Source organism: Mauremys mutica, chromosome 6 (assembly GCF_020497125.1).
Source record: "Mauremys mutica isolate MM-2020 ecotype Southern chromosome 6, ASM2049712v1, whole genome shotgun sequence".
In the NCBI taxonomy this organism is placed as follows: domain Eukaryota; kingdom Metazoa; phylum Chordata; order Testudines; family Geoemydidae; genus Mauremys; species Mauremys mutica.
In genome coordinates, this window is record NC_059077.1 from 33,972,322 (window position 1) to 33,991,216 (window position 18,895).

Consider the following 18,895-nt stretch of genomic DNA (forward strand, 5'->3'; position numbering starts at 1 on the left):
TACCAGTTCACAGTCAAGCAGATTTAAAAAAGCCAGCAACGCTTTTTACTTCATCAGCAAAATGTAGGTATATTAGTCTACTTGAAGCATTTCAATGCTTATTGATTTGAAAAGCATTTCAGAGGACCGGCTTCTATTGTCTGGTTATAACACTCTTAATTAAAATCTATTTTCCTTATGACTGACTTAATAATAGGCTTGGTAATATAATGTTATTAAATCTTAGTCATCAGTGGAGTGAGTCAGAAAATTTCCATTGCAAAGTTGGGTGATATAGCCCAGAATACTCAAGAGTTCAGGATCCACAATCAGGGCCAGCTTTTAAAATGGGTTCAGCTTCCAATTAGGTATTCAAATATATGGCAAGATTTTCATCAGCACTTGGCACCGTGGGTTGCTCAGCTTTTCTGAAAATCTGGCCAAGTACCAGAATGGGAGCAGCTAGGTCCTGAGTGAGCTCTTTTTAAAATCTTGCTGCAATTATGGATGTTGAGCCCTTGAAAATCTGATCTTGCTTTTTTTTTTTAATTTACCCTACAGGATAATGAGAACAGAGGATATTATGATGGTCAACGGGTGTGTCAGCAACTCAGGATCCCGCAGTAGATCATCATGTGAACCATGATAAACATTCCTTAGGTGTTGAGGACGTCACTAGACCTATATATAGATAGAATAAATCACATGGGGATCCCATGACAGGCAATACACATGTCAGTAGATTTCAGGACACTATAGTTTACAGGGTTAATCTTTCACTCTGTGGGTGGGTACCTGGGAGGTACTTGCCACATTTTGTTGACATGGTACATGTCTATGCTTATGCCAGGCAGCTTGTACAGACATGTAGTCCTTTACGGAGGCTGCACAGTTTGGCTCCCATTGATAGTGTGTGCATTTTGACACATACCTTTTGACTACAGTATTGGCCATAAGCCTAACATCTCAGGCTCACTGAGTCCACATTACATAGGAAAGGTGTTCCTACAACACCAAAACAGGATTTTCTCACCAGTATTTTAGAAGCTCTCAGTGTGTCATTGCAGATTTCACTGGCTGGTACCATGCATTATATGAACTATCTGTGTTAACATGTAGTGGTTTTTATTGACCACTAGAATTTGTTTAATATCAATGATAAGTGGCCAGTTGGTCCATGAACAACTGCACTCAGTGGTGGATATGTGTCTGGATTTGGTAGAATCAGGGGCGGCTCCAGGCCCCAGCACACCAAGCGTGTGCTTGGGGCGGCAAGCCGCGGGGAGCGCTCTGCCGGCGCCACGAGGGCGGCAGGCAAGCTGTCCTCGGCGGCTTGCCTGCAGAGGGTCCTCTGGTCCCACGGCTTCAGCGGACCTCTCACAGGCATGCCTGCGGAGGGTCCACCGAAGCCACGGGACCAGCGGACCATCTGCAGGCAAGCCGCGGAAGGCAGCCTGCCTGCCGTGCTTGGGGCGGCAGAATTCCTAGAGCCGCCCCTGGGTAGAATTATGCACATGCAAATGACTCACAAGATCAGCACAATACAGCATGTACGTACAGAGCAGGATTTGAAATCAGTGTGCAACTAACACTAATCACATTTTGACCAAAGCATTTTTATGTGCAAGAATATCTTCATCGGCATCACTTATAGATTTCAGGGTTTCCACTTACTTTAATTCACCCTCACAGCGTACGTTATTTTCCCTTTCTTCCTGTATGAGAATAACTGTACCAAACTGTGTAAAACATTCATGGTTCCAGAGCCCAATCCTGCTGCTGTTGAAAGTCATGGGATAAAACCTACATTGGACCAGGGTCAGGCCTATATAGCAATAGAGGATGAGAATTTGTTTGCTTATTTAAAATGTATCTGAATGCAGTTTTAAAAGAGGGCTACTTTCATTCTGCAGAAACTGAGCATGGGCACTGAAGCCTATTGGGGGGTGAACTGTATTCCAAGAAGATAGATTTTTGAAGTAAAATGAACGTTGTGAAAATATCCCACCTCTCAAGAGAGTTCTCTAATCACTGGGTTAGAAGTTATAAGGTGGGTACCACCACCTTCCTCCTCCTCCTCTGGCCAGATTTGAATGGAACCTGGTCTGGTAGGTGCTCTCGTAGCATGGCTTACAGTGTCTTACCCTGGTTTGTGAATTGCTCTGGGGCTTAGGCAAGAGAGAGATGGCTAGACACCTAGAGTGAGGCAGCAGTGTGCATGCCCAGAGACAGGAACACAGGTGCTGAGGGAACTTTTACTCTGAAAAACTGAGGCACTGAGTGAGTTGAGGTGTCTGGAGGGCTTGGTGGGAGTTTTGTGGATTACAGTAGAGCCAAAACTGAGACCTAGGTGCCTAAAACATGGACTCAAGTGCCTAAGTACTTTCTTGGATCCCATCCAGACAGTCCCAGCCCCCAAAGAATTTACATCTGGAAAACCCAAACTTCCAATGGGATACATGCAGGAAGACCATCATGCCCAGGAAGAGCCCCATTGACTTCAATCCACACGGGTGTAAGGGTCTGCTTGTGTGGAACCACTTATAGGAGTAGGGAGATAAATTAAGAAAAGATACAATTAATCAAATAGAAGAAATGGAAGAAGAAAGACAAACATTAAGGAACAATAGGAATGTTGTGTGTCAGCCAAGATGGCAGACTAGTGGGTTACAATAGGAATGACCTTACTAGGTCAGGCCAGTCCAACTAATCAAGTGTCTTGTCTCTAACAGCAGGCAGTACCGGGTGCTTCAAGGAAAGGTATGAGAACCCTGCAGTAGTCACTGGCTAACCTGCCCCTGGAAAGTTTACTTCCTGACACCCATTAGTTGGAGACTGGTTTGTGGCCTGAAGCATGACTACACAGAGCAGCTATGTACACAGTTAGATGGTTTTGACTACAAGTCCTTTGTTTACATAGAAACAACTAAATAATATGTACTTTTTGTCTGAATTAGTCCCACATAACAGCTAAGTAACAGCCACTTTGCTTCCAAATCTGAATGGTTCAGGATGGGAGTTCTCATCACCTCTAACAGGGAGTAAAGGGGGGAAAAAAAGTCTCACGTAGACTTCTATCTCAGACATTTATGAGGAAATGAAAGATCTAGTTTGCCATTTTAAAATATTCCTACTAAAATTAACATAGCTACTATTTACTTAAGTAACCCAGTGAATCAAAACAAGCTAACCTTAATACTGCAGAAAGGAGGAAGATTGTATCTCTGGCATTTAGTGTTTTCAGATTGTGAGCCTAATCCTGAAATTTTTACATGTATGAGTAGCCATAATCCATGTATGTAATGAATAGGCCTACTCACGGGAATAAATGTAATAAAGTTAGATCTTCTGTGTAGTACTGGGAATGTTATACAGGTAGTTACATACAGGCTCTTTATTTAAAATTGTTTTAATAGCTATTCTTTCAGGAAAAAAAATAGGCTGTTTCACATAATAGCAACAGTACCTCAAGCAAAAACATTTCACGTTATACTAAACAAGTAAAGAATAAATCCTAGGAAATCAAAAAACTATCAAACGTAAAGGAATAATACAGAACATACCCAAATCCTAGGTCCTACTAATTCTTTTTGGTGGAGGGTTGCCTTTTTATAAGAATTTTTCCCAGCATGCCTTTCTGGGGCTGACTTAAATTTGGTGAAGTCAAACAGCTGTAATATAAATGTTTTGTAGCTAGCTAGGGCTTGCTGTAAGCATTAACCCTTTTTATCTATACCTTCTATAAAGTTTTAATCTTTTTCCAGGGACAGTACAAGGTGAATACATGTTTGAAGAAGTTATTTGGACATGCTTTTTAAAAAGTTTCATAGCCAAATATAGATAACATCAGGTAAAGAAAGTGTTAAATAAATGCATAAAACATAAGAAAACTCTCTTGCCTGCTCTTAATCTCAATTAACGATTTAGTAGTAAGTCTCTTTAAAGAAAACAAACCCTCCAACAAACTGTTCTAACACTGTCAGGGTAAATAAACCCTCAGGCAAAACTAAACACAGCACAGTATAAATTACAGGGTGCTGTTTCCCACAGTTTCAAGGGAGGTAAGTAGACCAGACTGCAAGCACCATTTGACAAACAGGAAACTGAATCTAAAAGGGTTAAGTTACTAGCCCAAAATCACATATTGTGATAAAATACTCCCCAAATTAATTTGGCTAGGAATAGAACCCAGGTCCCCTGACAACAAGTCTATAGCCTTAATCACTGGAAGTTACTCTGTAGATCCTTGTGTACTCCTGGCATAATAGAACCAACCTGTATAGCATAGCAAGCATCTCTAAATTCTAGAAGTTGCTTTGTCTTTTTTGAGGGTGAACTCCAGTTTCCATCTGTGGAAGACAGAAGCTCCAGCCTATTTTACCTTGAATCTAAAACCAGAAGAGAATAGATATGTCAGGGCCATTATTTTACTTCTCTACATTTTATTTATAAACAGCACATCATGTGCACTGAACTGCTAGGGCCAAAGATATTATTGTTTCAAGTCTTTGAAGTTGAGGTCACAACAAAAAGGGAAGAACTGAGTATGGCCTGGCAAGTTTTGAAGGAGAAAGGCCTTAATTATATGGAGACAGGATGACTGCTTGTTAGCCCATTGAAATCTAACTCAGCTAGCTAGGGTTGTTGTCACCTGGCCAGTTTTTTGAATAGCTCTGCTATTTAGCTTTTCCTATACAAACCAGTTAAAACACAACAGAACCATTTCTTATTTCATTAATAAAAGTAATTACTGTATTTGACTAAAAATGATATGGATTCCCAGGTTTCTTAAAATAATGCTTCCAAAAATAGTCCCCAATCACAGTCAGAGTTAATGCAGTCAGAATTCCAATGGAAAGCATCAGGGCGAGGGGCTTCCTCCAGCTTGTACATAATTACTGCATAGCCTCAAAATGCCATGCATCTCTCCTGGAACCAGGGGAACATATTCATGTATGTAAAGGTGGCAATCCTAAAGCTGGCACTACCCACAGAGGAACTGGAAATGTACAAGACTGCTGGTCAGAGAATTATGATAATTTTACTTAGCTCACAGAGGGATTCTGAGAATAAAGCTGTACAAGTACCTCAGACAGACAGAATATTGAAGTAAAAATCTATGGTTAGATACAAAAGGCTAAGAATAGTTACAGAAATTCCTTCAGAAATTTAAATCCCAAGGGCCCAATCCTGTGAAATGCAGAGAATCCTCAACTTGCATGAAGGGTATTGTTTAAGTTCAGAAACCAAATCCTTGCTCAACTTACTCCTGAGAGTCAGGGGCGGCTCCAGGCACCAGCATGCCAAGCACGTGCCTGGGGCAGCAAGCCATGGGGGGCGCTCTGCTGGTTGCCGTGAGGGCAGCAGGCGGGCTGCCTTTGGCAGCTTGCCTGCGGAGGGTCCGCTGGTCCCGCGGCTTCGGCGGACCTCCCGCAGGTGTGCTGCCGAATCCGCGGGACCGGGGACCTCCCGCAGGCAAGCCGCCAAAGGCGTTTGTTCCGTTTGTTGAGTCTGATCATACAACCCTTACTACTGGGAGTTAGTCCCGTTAACTTCTACTCTCAATGCAAGTAGTCCTGAGGTCTGTTGCAAACATTAAAACTAATGTCATGAGCAAGGGCTGCAAGATCAGGCCTTAAAATTATTTATTTAGTTGAGGTTAAACTAAAATCTGTAGAAACTAACGGGTTTGTGACAAGTTGCATTGTTGATGTAGATTAGGTTTCCATTATATTTTAGCTGTGTCTGTTAGATCCATCTCTGACTATATGAGAGTTATCTTTTTTGCCAAAGGCAGCCTGCCTGCTGTGCTTGGGGCGGCAAAATACCTAGAGCCGCCCCTGCTGAGAGTAGTTCCATTGATTCAATGTAATTAATTGCATGACCAAGGTAAAGCAAGCAGGATTTGGCACTGGATCTCCTTATATCTTCATGAAGCTGAGATAAATCATGATTTCCTCATATTTTTTAACTGACTCAGTTATACTTGCATGGAACTTGGAGTTGTCGTTTGTTGAGTCTGATCATACAACCCTTACTACTGGGAGTTAGTCCCGTTAACTTCTACTCTCAATGCAAGTAGTCCTGAGGTCTGTTGCAAACGTTAAAACTAATGTCATGAGCAAGGGCTGCAAGATCAGGCCTTAAAATTATTTATTTAGTTGAGGTTAAACTAAAATCTGTAGAAACTAATGGGTTTGTGACAAGTTGCATTGTTGATGTAGGTTAGGTTTCCATTATATTTTAGCTGTGTCTGTTAGATCCATCTCTGACTATACGAGGGTTATCTTTTTTTGCAAGATGTATGCTTCTGTGTGGTTGCTATCCTGATCTGCCATTTTCCTTTTTGGAGTATGTTTGAGACATTCAGCTTTAAAATTAATTTTACACATGTAAGGTTTTTTTGTCAGTCAGGTGGGAAGATGCACATTACACAAGAATTAGGATTCAGATGGATTCTGGTAAGGTATTACTTATCCTAGAGGCTTTCAAACCTTTTAATCCATATAGATTATTACTATAATTGCAATTTCCTTTAAAAACGTAGTATCTCCTCCAGATGTGGTCTGTAGGCTATAATACTTTGGTCTAAGTTCAGTTGTTGAATTTAGTGTGTGGGTAATGGGTGGTGTTGGTGGCTTGTGGTATACTGGATGTCATACTAGATGGTCTGATAGGCCTTCTGGCCTTAAACTCTATAACTCTGTGAGGCTATGTTGTCTGCTTCTCAACACAAGTAGTAATGAAAACTATTATATATAGCCTCTTTAATCAAAGTGTTCTACAAACTACATCTAACAGCAACATTATACAATTGTTTAGAGCAGAAATGGAGGAACATCATGAAAACTGGGGGACAATTAAAATAGGAATGTTATTATCCAGTGGGACTTTGGTTAGGACATTGCTGCTAACAGCTCTATTTGAGAGTTGGAGAAGTGCCAGCAGCTCTTAGTGATCTCATATGGTTGGCACCTCAATTATAAGCCTCGTCCAAAAGATGGCCTCTCCAAGAACACTGTGCCGCAGCACCATGCTGGAATATTAGTTCAGTGCTGACTCAGAGGAAAACAAGATCATCACCAACACTTCCGACAGTACCAGACCAGGCTTAATCTGAGACTTGCTAAGATAATAGACTGATCTGATATGTTCACACACAGCACAGAGGTACTTTACAACTACAGGGGAACGTCCTTGCTTGAATACATTTGCTAGAGGATTTATGAATAGATTTTATTTTAAGAGTCAAAGAGAAAATGTCATTCTCGTTGCTTGTATCCAGTGCTTAATTTGTGCCAGGGCTTGCTCAGTCCCTCTAGGCTTAGCAGTTTATAGCCCCAGCACCTCTGGGTTTGCCACGTCAGTTATGAAGGTAAAAAAATTTCTTGAGTCCCGGCACCTCTTTCATTACAAATTGAGCACTGCCATTCCCCTCATCCCCCTCATGTTTATTTATCTATTCATGAACTACATAGGACTGTACTTGGAATATGCTTGGAAATTAAGAATCCACTCTGACATATAAGGGCATCACCTTTGAATAACCATCCTCTGACTTATCTAGGACAGCAAATTTAGATTGGTTTGCCTCTGGTTTCCTTGTATTTAGAGTAACATCCTTCCAGAGCATTACTGGTAACTTCATTTGACATCAGTCTTTTGGGGAACTTTACAATGGGACACTTATTTCTTATTCAAGTGTCAACAATATCCAGCTGCATCTAGATTGGAGTTTCTCTTACTTGAGAAATATTCAGTCAAGAGTCCTATGTACAGCCTGCTGTTCATTGCTTTGAAAGGCGCCTACTACTTACAACTGAACTCTTATGGTTATTCCTTGTATCACTAGCATGAATTTAGACACAAGTCTCTATCTTTTAGCTTAAGAAATTATCTTGGTTTCTGAATCATTTTGTTAAGCTTGAGGTACTGAAGTACTGTAGAACCAAACCTTGTCATTTATATGACTTGTGTACTTTTCTCTTTTTCTTTGCTTCCTTGTATTTCCAGCATTATTTTTTATAATAATGTGTAAGTAGTTTGAATGGGAGGGGATTTTGTTTAAAATATTCTATTTAAAATTTTGTAAAAGCAGCAGAGTCCTGAGGCACCTTATAGACTAACCAGGGCCGGCTCCAGACCCCAGTGCGCCAAGTGTGCGCTTGGGGCGGCGTGCCGCGGGAGGGCGGCAGGCGGCTCTGGTGGACCTCCCGCAGGCATGCCTGCGGAGGGTCTGCTGGTTCCGCGGCTCCGGTGGACCTCCCGCAGACGTGCCTGCGGAGGGTCCGCTGGTCCCGCGGCTTCGGTGGAGCATCCGCAGGCATGCCTCCAGGAGGTCCACCGGAGCCACGGGACCAGCGGACCCTCCGCAGGCACGTCTGCAGGAGGTCCACCGGAGCCGCGGGACTGGCAACCGCCAGAGTGCCCCCCGTGGCATGCCGCCCTGCTTGGGGCGGCGAAATTCCTAGATCCACCCCTGAGACTAACAGATGTATTGGAGCATGAGCTTTCGTGGGTGAATACCCACTTCGTCGGATGCATCTATAGTCTATAAGGTGCCACAGGACTCTTTGCTGCTTTTACAGATCCAGACTAACACGGCTACCCTTCTGATACTATTTAAAATTTTGTTGCACTAAAAGGATGTTCATGTTTCACTGACGTTAAGCAAACTGGTGTAACAAAGTAAGATTTGAATAATTTCTGAGGCCCCAATGTCTGCTGCCATTATGCAGAAGCTGAGTAATGCCACTGAAGTCTATCTGGCCATTGGATTGGGTTTTACACAATAGGTTTAAAAGAAAATGAATCATAAAATGATCTTTTTTCCTTTTTGTAGTGGAATCTTAATGTATTTAAAACATTGACATCCATGAAGAAATGTGAAGGGAAAATAAAATTGCATCACAAATTAGAAGGCCATGTTTTAGAGAAATGTTACAAAATAAAAAGATTTGTAGTTTAATAACTCCCCTGTATATTTTGAAATACTTGGTTTTGGAATGGAAACAAAATGTCCGTGAAAAGAAAGCTTTCTAAAATGACATAGAATATTTCCCTAAAGGGCTATAGGAAATGTTCACAAATCATTTTGCAGATTTTTCCACCAACATATGTCTACAGATGCATTTTGGTGTGACACATTTTGTTTGCAGGTGATGTTGAGTTTTAAATAGTAGATTCAAAGTCAACAAGGGACCATTGTGAGCATCTAGTCCAGGGGTGGGCAAACTTTTTGGCCTGAGGGCCACATCAGGGTATGGAAATTGTATGGCGGGCCATGAATGCTCATGAAATTGGGGGTAGGGGTGAGGGAGGGGGTGCAGGCTCTGGGGTGGGGCCAGAAATTAGGAGATCAAGGTGCAGGAGGGGGCTCCGGGTTGGGGTGCAGGGGTGTGTGTGTGCGGGCTCTGGGGTGGGGCTGGGACTGAGGGGGTTGGAGTGGAGGAGGGTGCTCCAGGCTGGGACCGAGGGGTTCGGAGGGCAGGACGGGGATCAGGGATGGGGCAGGCTGTTGGGGCACAGGGGAGTGAGGGCTCTGGCTGGGGGTGTGGGCTCGGGGGTGGGGCTGGGGATGAGGGGCTTGGGATACAACAGGGGACTCTGCACTGGGAGAGGGGTTCGGAGGGTGGGAGGGGGATCAGGGCTGTGGCAGGGGATTGGGGCACAAGGCGGGGCTCAGGGGTGCAGGCTCCAGGTGGTACTTATGGCAAGCAGCTCCCGGAAGCATGTCCCCATTCCGGCTCTGAGGCCAATGGGAACCATGGCCAATGGAAGCTGCGGGCAGGGCGGCACCTGCAGACGGGGCAGCGCGCAGAACCACCTGGCAACACCTCCGTGTACTTTTTAGGAGCCCAAGGTGGATCAAGCTAGAGGGGGGGGTCATGCCAGCTGCTTCCTGGGAGCCCGCAGAGTGGGGCAAGCCCCCGACCAAGCTCCCTGGCTGGAGTGCCGGAGCAGGGCAAACCCCCTACCCCGCTCCACAGAGGGGGGAGGGCCGGATTAAATAGTCTGATGGGCTGGATGTGGCCCGTGGGCTGTTGTTTGCCCACCCCTGATCTAGTCTGACCTCCTGTACAACACAGAACTTCCCCAAAATAATTCCCAGCCCGTCTTTTGGAAAAAACATCCAATCTTGATTCAAAAATCAGTGATGGAAAAGCCCCCACAAGCCTTGGTAAATTGCTCCAATGGTTAATTAGTCTCACTGTTTAAAAACTTACACCTTATTTCCAGTCTGAATTTGTCTAGCTTCAATTTCTAGTCACTGGACTGTGTAATGACTTTCCCTGTTGGGTTAGAGGAGTAAGTTGAGTAGGGTGATAATGTGTGATGAAGGGCTATATGGCAGTGGGGAACTGGCTAGATTTAGGGTATATCTACAATGAAGCTGGGGTGTGACTTTCAGCTCCATGCTAGCTTTAAGATAGCTATCTCATTAAAAATAGTTTAAAATGATTCAGGCTTCAGTGCAAGCTGCATAAGTGAGTATGCGCCCAGAGGGGAATCAGCCAGGCTTGTGGAACCCATGTTCCAGCCCTCACTATTTTTAGTGAGCTAGATAGATTACAGCTAGCATGGGTACACCTTCATGGGTTGCAGATCACACCCCTGCCTGCAGTGTAGCTGTATTCTTAGGCTATATCTAGACTTGGAGCTTGGGGTGTGATTCCCAACTCGAGTAGACATACTCACACTAGCTCTCATCAAGCTAGTGCACTAAAATCAGTAGTGTAGCCACAATAGCATGGGCAGGAGCAAGTGGGTCATGGCCTAGCTGCCTGAGCACATACCTACAGGGTCTGGGCAGGTTTGGGTACTCGGGGTGGTTAGCTCATGCCACCACTTCCTGCTGCCTGTGCTACTGCGATTGCACTACTATTTTTAGAGTGCTAGCTCCATGGGAGCTAGTGGGACTGTCTACTTGAGCTGGGAACCACCCTCCCTCCCCCAGTAACAAGTTTAGACGTAGCTGTGTAACAAAGTGGCAATGTCTTCTTGTGAACCCACCCAGTTAGCAGGTGGTTTTCATTCTGATGAGAAATGTTAAGCGGGACCTACTAATTCATTGGCACAGATGCTTCATTACCCCATACATATGTACAGGAGTTGGGCTAAAGAGTGAAAAGACCTAAGTCTTAAGGCAGTGTTTCTTATCCAGGGGTACGCAGAGGTCTTCCAGCAGATACATCAACTCATCTAGATATCTGCCTAGTTTTACAACAGGCTACAGAAAAAGAACTAGCAAGGTCAGTAAGGATGTAAAATACTAAACCGTTAACTGGTAAGCATTAGTCTTACTGGTTAATTGACCCTAACGGTTAGCCCTCAGCTCCCTGGGATGGATGGCTAGAGCAGCCCCAGAGGCCCCACTCCCTCTCCTTTTAATCAGTTAACCATTTAAATGATATAATTTTAATCGTTTTAAATGGTTAACTTTTTAAACGCTTACCTCCCTAAAAGTCAGTACAAACTAAAATTTCATAAGGACAATGACTTGTTTATACTGCTCTATATGCTATACACTGAAATGTAAGTACAATATTTATATTCCAATTGATTTATTTTATAATTATATGGTAAAAATGAGAGTGTCAGCAATTTGTCAGTAATAGTGTGCTGTGACATTTTTGTGTCTGATTTTGTAAGCAAGTTGGTTTTAAGTGAGGGGACCTTGGGGGTACACAAGACAAATCAGACTCCTGAAAGGGGCACAGTAATCTGGAAAGGCTGAGACTACAGTAGCTGAGCAGTCCTGAGGTAGGGATCCTAGCAAGTCAAGCCTGGGGAGAAGGCTTGAACCAAATTTATCTTGTTAATTTCCCTGTTAATAAAACCAAACCACACTCTGTGTAGACTGTGTTTTAGTAGATTGGGAAAGGCATCTACTCACAAACAGTTATAATAAAGCAACAACAAAACTCTGACTGGATCTTTTTTACATATTCCAGGGATTTTAACATTAGTTTTCAAGATCTGCTAATGTCATGTCTTTGAGTGATATTTGTGGTCACCGTGACTCTTTGTTTCATTCCATCCATTTTTCTCACTGTGGACACAGTGTTTTTGCCTATTTGTTTTCTCAATAACCTGTTACAAAAGATTAATGTCCCGATACTCATTCAAGTCAGATGATTCCATAGGTTCACAACCAAAGGCATTGTTCCATAGAGGCAGAAATATAACTCCAGGACACTATCTTGCATGGTAAATAACAAATGGTTGATAGGAGCATAAAAATATAATATGAATTACTAAAGCTTGTCTGGTCTAGTGATGAGGCACTGAACTAGGGTTCAGAGAGAATGGCTTCTACTACATGCTTGGACACAGACTTGCTCTGTGATCTTGTGCAAGGTACTTCTGTGTGCCTCTGCACCTCCCTCCCTCCAGTACACCTTCCCCATCCTTTCTCTGTCTTGTTAGACTGTGAACTCTTTATAGAAGGGACTCTCTCTTACTGTGTACCGCACCTAGCACAATGGTTCCCTGATCTCAGATGGAACTTCTAAGCACTTTAATACAAATAATAATAAGCCTGAAAGATTTCTACGTAAATCTGCTGGAACATAGTTAATGAACATAAAGGTAATATTGCCATTAGCTTCACTGAGAACAGGACTGGCTCCTTATTCCTTAATGACTATATGGATTTTCAGTTTAGAAAATAAGATCTTACATTTGTTGTTTTTTTGCCCTCCTTTTTTTAGGTTCATTTCCAGCCAATTGAAGCAAACTGTACTTCAACTAATGCATTGAAAGCTTGAGTTTATTTTTGTTTGTGCTAGTAAATATATAGATTGGAACTTTATTAGGAATGAATTGGCTACTTCTGCCTGCAGCTTTAACTGTTTTAAATGTACATGGCCAAAAGGAGAAGCTTATAAATAGCACAGCCTTGCACACTGTGTTTCTGGGACAGTCAAACATGAATGATGATCTTATTGTGAATGCCTGAATGAGGACTGAAACTGAGACGACTAGCTCTTATTAATATTTTAAGGTACTTGCCTCAAAGTGGAATTATAGGTTTAAATATAATCTAAGGTTGTTGCTGAAATTCATTTTATGCATAATCCTGTGTAGTTCATCAATCTGTAAATGTTTTGCTTATTGTTAATCTGTTCAGCCCTTTGTAATATAGTTAATCAAGGGATGAGGGTTTTTTCCGCCAAAATATGCAGTTTAAGGAATACTTACCATAAGCACTGCAAAGGTCAAATGAATTCACTTCTGAAAATCAAGCCATTTACTTAAGTGCCTAATATGGCTTTAGATGCCTAAATGTAAGCATCCATTTGAAAATTTTAGCCTATGCCCCTTCCTTTTAGATGCAGACCAAGTTGTGGCCATGGGGGTAACATGCCTTCAGGAAGTGCTACTGCAGTGTGCTATACCTGGGACTCATGGCAAAACCCAAACATTCCAGCATGGCAAGATGGTTTACTTTTTGGTTCAACCCATATATTCTAGCTCAGGGGTAGGCAATCTATGGCACATGTGCCAAAGGCGGCACGTGAGCTGATTTTCAGTGGCACTCACACTGCCCAGGTCTTGGCCACTGGTCCAGAGGGCTCTGCATTTTAATTTAATTTTAAATGAAGCTTCTTAAACATTTTAAAAACCTTATTTATTTTACATACAACAATAGTTTAGTTATATATTATAGACTTATAGAAAGAGACTTTCTAAAAACATTAAAATGTATTACTGGCACACGAAACCTTAAATCAGAGTGAATAAATGAAGACTCGGCACACCACTTCTGAAAGGTTGCTGACCCCTGTCTAGCTGGAGTTGAGCGCACTAGCAATCATGCGGTCAATAATGCTTTTAAAATTCAGAGAGTTACACTCGAGGGCTTTCTAGAATCATAAACGTTAGAGATGGAAAAAGAGCTATCAGGCCATTTGATTCATCTCGCTGCCAATTCATGATGTTTCCTACAGAAATCTCCAGTTCTTTGCCCTAGTCTGACAAAGTATTGTTAACTTAAACATGCACATGATTTTCTTTCAAACTGATTTGAAACCTCCAGGGTGTTTTTTAATGGGAGAGGAATTGAAAGTGACATTTTAAAAGATAAACAAATGTCTCTGTTATTCATGCGTATGCATTAAGTGAGGGAATGTTGCTTTTTGAAGTGTATAAAACGGCGCATATGGTGACATTTAAAAAGTATGTAGCTTCTATTACTGGTCACAGAGAATTATTATTTTATTCCGTTTGCTGTTGAGGCCACTGATTTAAGTACTGACAGTTAAAGATGGGTCTGAAATCGGTTTCATATATTCTAATAAACAGAAGTCCTCAGAGAATGGAAATACAATAGGGTCTCCATTTTCTTTGTGGCTGGAAGCTTAGGTGTCCTTAAAGAAGACTGAAAGTTCTAGTTGTCCCATCAATGTAAAATTGCTATTATGACACATAAATCGATCAGTGTCTACAGGTTATTATAAAGTGGTTTTCCCTGCATTATTCTGAGGAAGCAAAAATCGGCATGCAGCTCCTGAACAGTTGATCGTAGCAGGGGAACCAACGTGTTTGAACTGCTAGCAATAAATGATGCTGCACAGATTCTGTATCTAAGAGTTATATGGGCCATTCCTTCAATTTAAGTGAAAATTTGTGGAAACCACATACAGTATATTAACTCCTGTGTTTTGGCATCTTCAGCAGATTGTGTTATTTCCCTATATAGTAAACCATTTAAAATTAATCATTAGGGATTGTTCATTGTGTTAAAACTTTTTATGACTCTAGCTGCTTTATAGTGAAAGTTTCTGCCGGTATTTCCACTTTTAAACTCTTTTTGTGGGCTTATACCTCAGCTGTAAAATAATAATCTTATCATGATGATCTTAGTGTTAAATTCTGGAAGGAAAAATCAGTTTGACAATTTTTAACTGTATTTGACTGGTAAATAAAGCAAAGGAAGGTAATGTACACAAACAATTTTAACAAGATAAGCTTGGCAGCTTTCTCAATCACATTCCTCCTTTCTTTTATTAGTGTTTGATTCTGATCTCCAAAATGCAGGCATACACCACCATGAATCTTGTCAAGTACTTTGCTTGTGACCACAGCAGATAAGACATGCAGCAATAATCTGCACTTTCTTATCAGAGATCAGAACTGGGCCTTTGGTCTACCTGCTTTCTTCCAACCTCTTATCTCTCTTTGATTTCCTCTCTTGGTATTTTTATCTCCTTCTAGTCTCCTTTATCTCCGTTCTCTCTTCTTGTGTTTCTTTTTTCTTCCCAAATGTACTGGCTGGATTCTTAACGGCTTAGTCCAGCTGCAGGCCCTGCAGCAAGTTATTGTCTGAAGATCTGATTGGGTAAGATATAATACAGGCAACAGCACAGTCACATGATCCTACAGCTTGATGCAGACCATAGGACTGTGTCCCATCTTCTTTGCAATCTGTAAACAATCAACAATGTAGCAGTAACTGTGTTCATTGCCTACTACAGTGGGCCCTGATCTTGACTGTAGCCTAGAGCACTGCTGCAACATAAATAAATATGCACATTTTAATCTATTTTATCAGTGGCTGCATCTCCCTCCTCCCCCCAGAATATTAGATAGAAGCAGAAAATGCAATTTTATTTTCCTGTGCAACTTTAGAATAGACCTTTTCAAAACTAGCTTTTAATCTGACCATAATCATTTTTCTGGGTACTAAATAAATGTTCATTATACACATTTAACTGAAAACTAGTGTCGGGTATATGCTTTGCATAATGTTCTATTTTACCTATTAAAGGGTTAATGAGTTCTAAAAACACATACATATCAACTAAGCTAGAGTCCACGGCAGGGTGACCATATCTCCCTATGCTGAATATGGGACACCTGGTAAAATTACTCGTACTCAAGTGAGTCCAACTATGCAGTACAAACATTCAGATTAACATCAAGTTGACTGAGCCCCCATTAAAAACAAATACTGCGTAGTTGGATTCTTTTTATTTACCTTCTTCTCTTTAAAGCTTTAGGGTTCACACAGCGAGGGGTGACATACCCAGCCCTACCTCCCCCCCCCCCCACACACACACGGGCAGAGGTGACACACTCACACTCCCATACACCTCTCTCACAGAGGGGGGTTAATCAACCAACTGACCTGACCCTCCCTGTCTGGTGCACTCCGCCCTCCATGCGTGGCTGGGCGCCCGGGATGGGCTCGCCTCTCCTGGTACCTCGTGCCGTGTCTTCCTGAGGCAACGCGTGGGCGGCAGCAGGGGTGGGCAGGGGGGGAGGGGCGCATGCAAGGTTACATGCCTCTTCTCTCCCCAGATTTCTGCCAGGGTTCACACCAGTATGTGGCCAGCTGCAACCTTTCGGCACTGTGTGGGAGGGAAGGTATGGGAACTGCGTCCAGCCACCCGGGGGGAGGGATAAGAACATAGGAATGGCCACTCTGGGTCAGACCAAAGGTCCATCTAGCCCAGTATTCTGTCTTCTGACAGTGGCCAATGCCAGGTGCCCCAGAGGGAATGAACAGAACACGTAATCATCAAGCAATCCATTCCCTGTCACTCATTCCCAGCTTCTGGCAAACGGAGAGTAGGGACAATGTCCCTGGTCATCCTGGCTAATAGCCATAGATGGACCTATCCTCCATGAATTTATCTAGTTCTTTTTTGATCCCTTATAGTCTTGGCTTTCACAACATCCTCTGGCAAAGAGTTCCACAGGTTGACTGTGGGTTGTGTCAATAAATACTTCCTTTTGTTTGTTTGAAACCTGCTGCCTATTAATTTCATTTGGTGACTCCTAGTTCTTGTGTTATGAGAAGGACTAAATAACACTTCCTTATTTACTTTCTCCAAACCAGTCATGATTTTATAGACTTCAATCATATCCCCCCTTAGTTGTCTCTTTTCCAAGCTGAAAAGTTCCAGTTTTATTAATCTCTCCTCATATGGAAACCATTCCATACCCCTAATCATTTTTGTTGCCCTTTTCTGAACCTTTTCCAATTCCAATATATCTTTTTTGAGATGAGGCAACCACATCTGCATGCTGTATTCAAGATGTGGTAATAAGGTAATAAGTGGAGATATACCAATCTCCTAGAACTGGAAGGGACCTTGAAAGGTCATTGAGTCCAGCCCCCTGCCTTCACTAGCAGGACCAATTTTTGCCCCAGATCCCTAAGTGGCCCCCTCAAGGATTGAACTCATAACCCTGGGTTTAGCAGGCCAATGCTCAAACCACTGAGCTATCCCTCCCCCCGTGGATGTACCATGTATTTCTATAGAGGCAATATGATGTTTTCTGTCTTATTATCTATCCCACTCTGTTCACTTTTTTGACTGCCGCTGCACATTGAATAGATGTTTTCAAAGAACTATCCATAATGACTCTAAGGGTAGGTCTACGGTACGAAATTAATTCGAACTTATTCTATTTGAATTTTCGGAAGCGATTTTATACATTCGGTGTTGTGTGTCCCCACTAAAGCACGTGAATTCGGCCGAGTGCATCCACAGTACTGAAGCTAGCACCGAATATCGGAGTGGTGCACTGTGGGAAGCTATCCCACAGTTCCCGCAGTCCCCGCTGCCCATTGGAATTCTGGGTTAAGCTCCCAGTGCATGATGGGGCAAAAACATTCTTGCGGGTGTTTCTGGGTGTGGGCCGTGACTCGCTCCTCCCTCCATGAAAGCTACGGGAGACGTCATACTGCCAGTAGATGGTGCAGTATGGTGCACCGCCTGTCTCCTGGTACTATGAATCCACCTCACATGTCCTCTCATTTTTCTATCTACTCTTTTATCTAACCATTTCCCATCTCTTTTCAGCTCCCGTGAACCGAGCAGCACAGCTTCCGCCGCAAACTCTGCTCTCCCGCTCTTGCATTGCTAGCTAATTTTTCCATGTTGTCTGTCCTGGGCTCGCATGCAAGCTACAGAAGGCAACAATTCCCCGCCATTTTTCGGCCATCATGAACTGAGCCGCACAGCTTCCGCCGCTTTTTCCATGTTGTCGGTCCTGGGCTCTCGTGGAAGCTACAGACAGCAACAATTCCCTGCTGTTTTTCAGCCATTGTGACCTGAGCCTCACAGCTTCTGCTGCAAACTCTGCTCACGCTTCCACCGCAACTCTGCTCTCCCGCTCTTGCAACTCTAGCGAGCTTCCCGACTCCATGAAAGCTACAGAAGACAACCATTTACTGCCTTTTATCGGCCATCTTGAACCGAACGGGCCTCCTACGTTTCGCGCCCTTTTTCCAGGATTACCCATGCAGGCGCCATAGCGTGGCAGTCTTGGAGCCTGCTTAGATCTCCGCTGCAGTTTTGACCATTGTAAATATCTTGCGCATTATCCAGCAGTATATGCAGTACCTGCAAAACCAGGCGGAGAAGTGACAACAGTGCGATTACTATACTGATGAGGACATGGACACAGACATTCCTAGAAGCATGGCATGTGATGATTGGGAGATCATGGTGGTGGAAACAAGCACAGACTGGTGGGACCGCATAGTGTTGCAGGTCTGGGATGATTCCCAGTGGCTGCAAAACTTTCGTATGCGTAGGGCCACTTTCATGGAACTTTGTGACTTGCTGTCCCCTGCCCTGAAGCGCAAAGACACCAAAATGAAAGCAGCCTTCACAATTGAGCCCTTTAAATTGGAAAAAAATGGTTTGGTCATGTGGACGGAATCTTTTTTTTTTTTCGAATTAACTCGGCTAATTCCGAAATAACAGACTAGTGTAGACCAGGCCCAAGATCTCTTTCCTGAGTTGTAACAGCTAATTCTGATCCCATCATTTTATAGATATAGTTGGGATTATGTTTTCCAATGTGCATTACTTTACATTTATCAACACTGAATTTCATCTGCCATTTTCTTACCCAGTCACCCAGTTTTGAGAGCTCTTTTGTAGTTCTCGTAGTG

The 18,895-nt window shown here is 42.9% G+C and overlaps 1 long non-coding RNA gene across 1 annotated transcript in view; it reads right to left on the reverse strand.

Annotated features, from left to right (window-relative positions):
• Positions 1-13,717: 13,717 nt before the first annotated feature.
• LOC123372292 overlaps positions 13,718-18,895 on the reverse strand; it is a 35,077-nt gene continuing 29,899 nt past the window's right edge. Inside the window, exon 3 of the long non-coding RNA XR_006580191.1 lies at positions 13,718-15,408. This is a non-coding gene — a long non-coding RNA (uncharacterized LOC123372292). The remainder of the gene's footprint in view (positions 15,409-18,895) is intronic.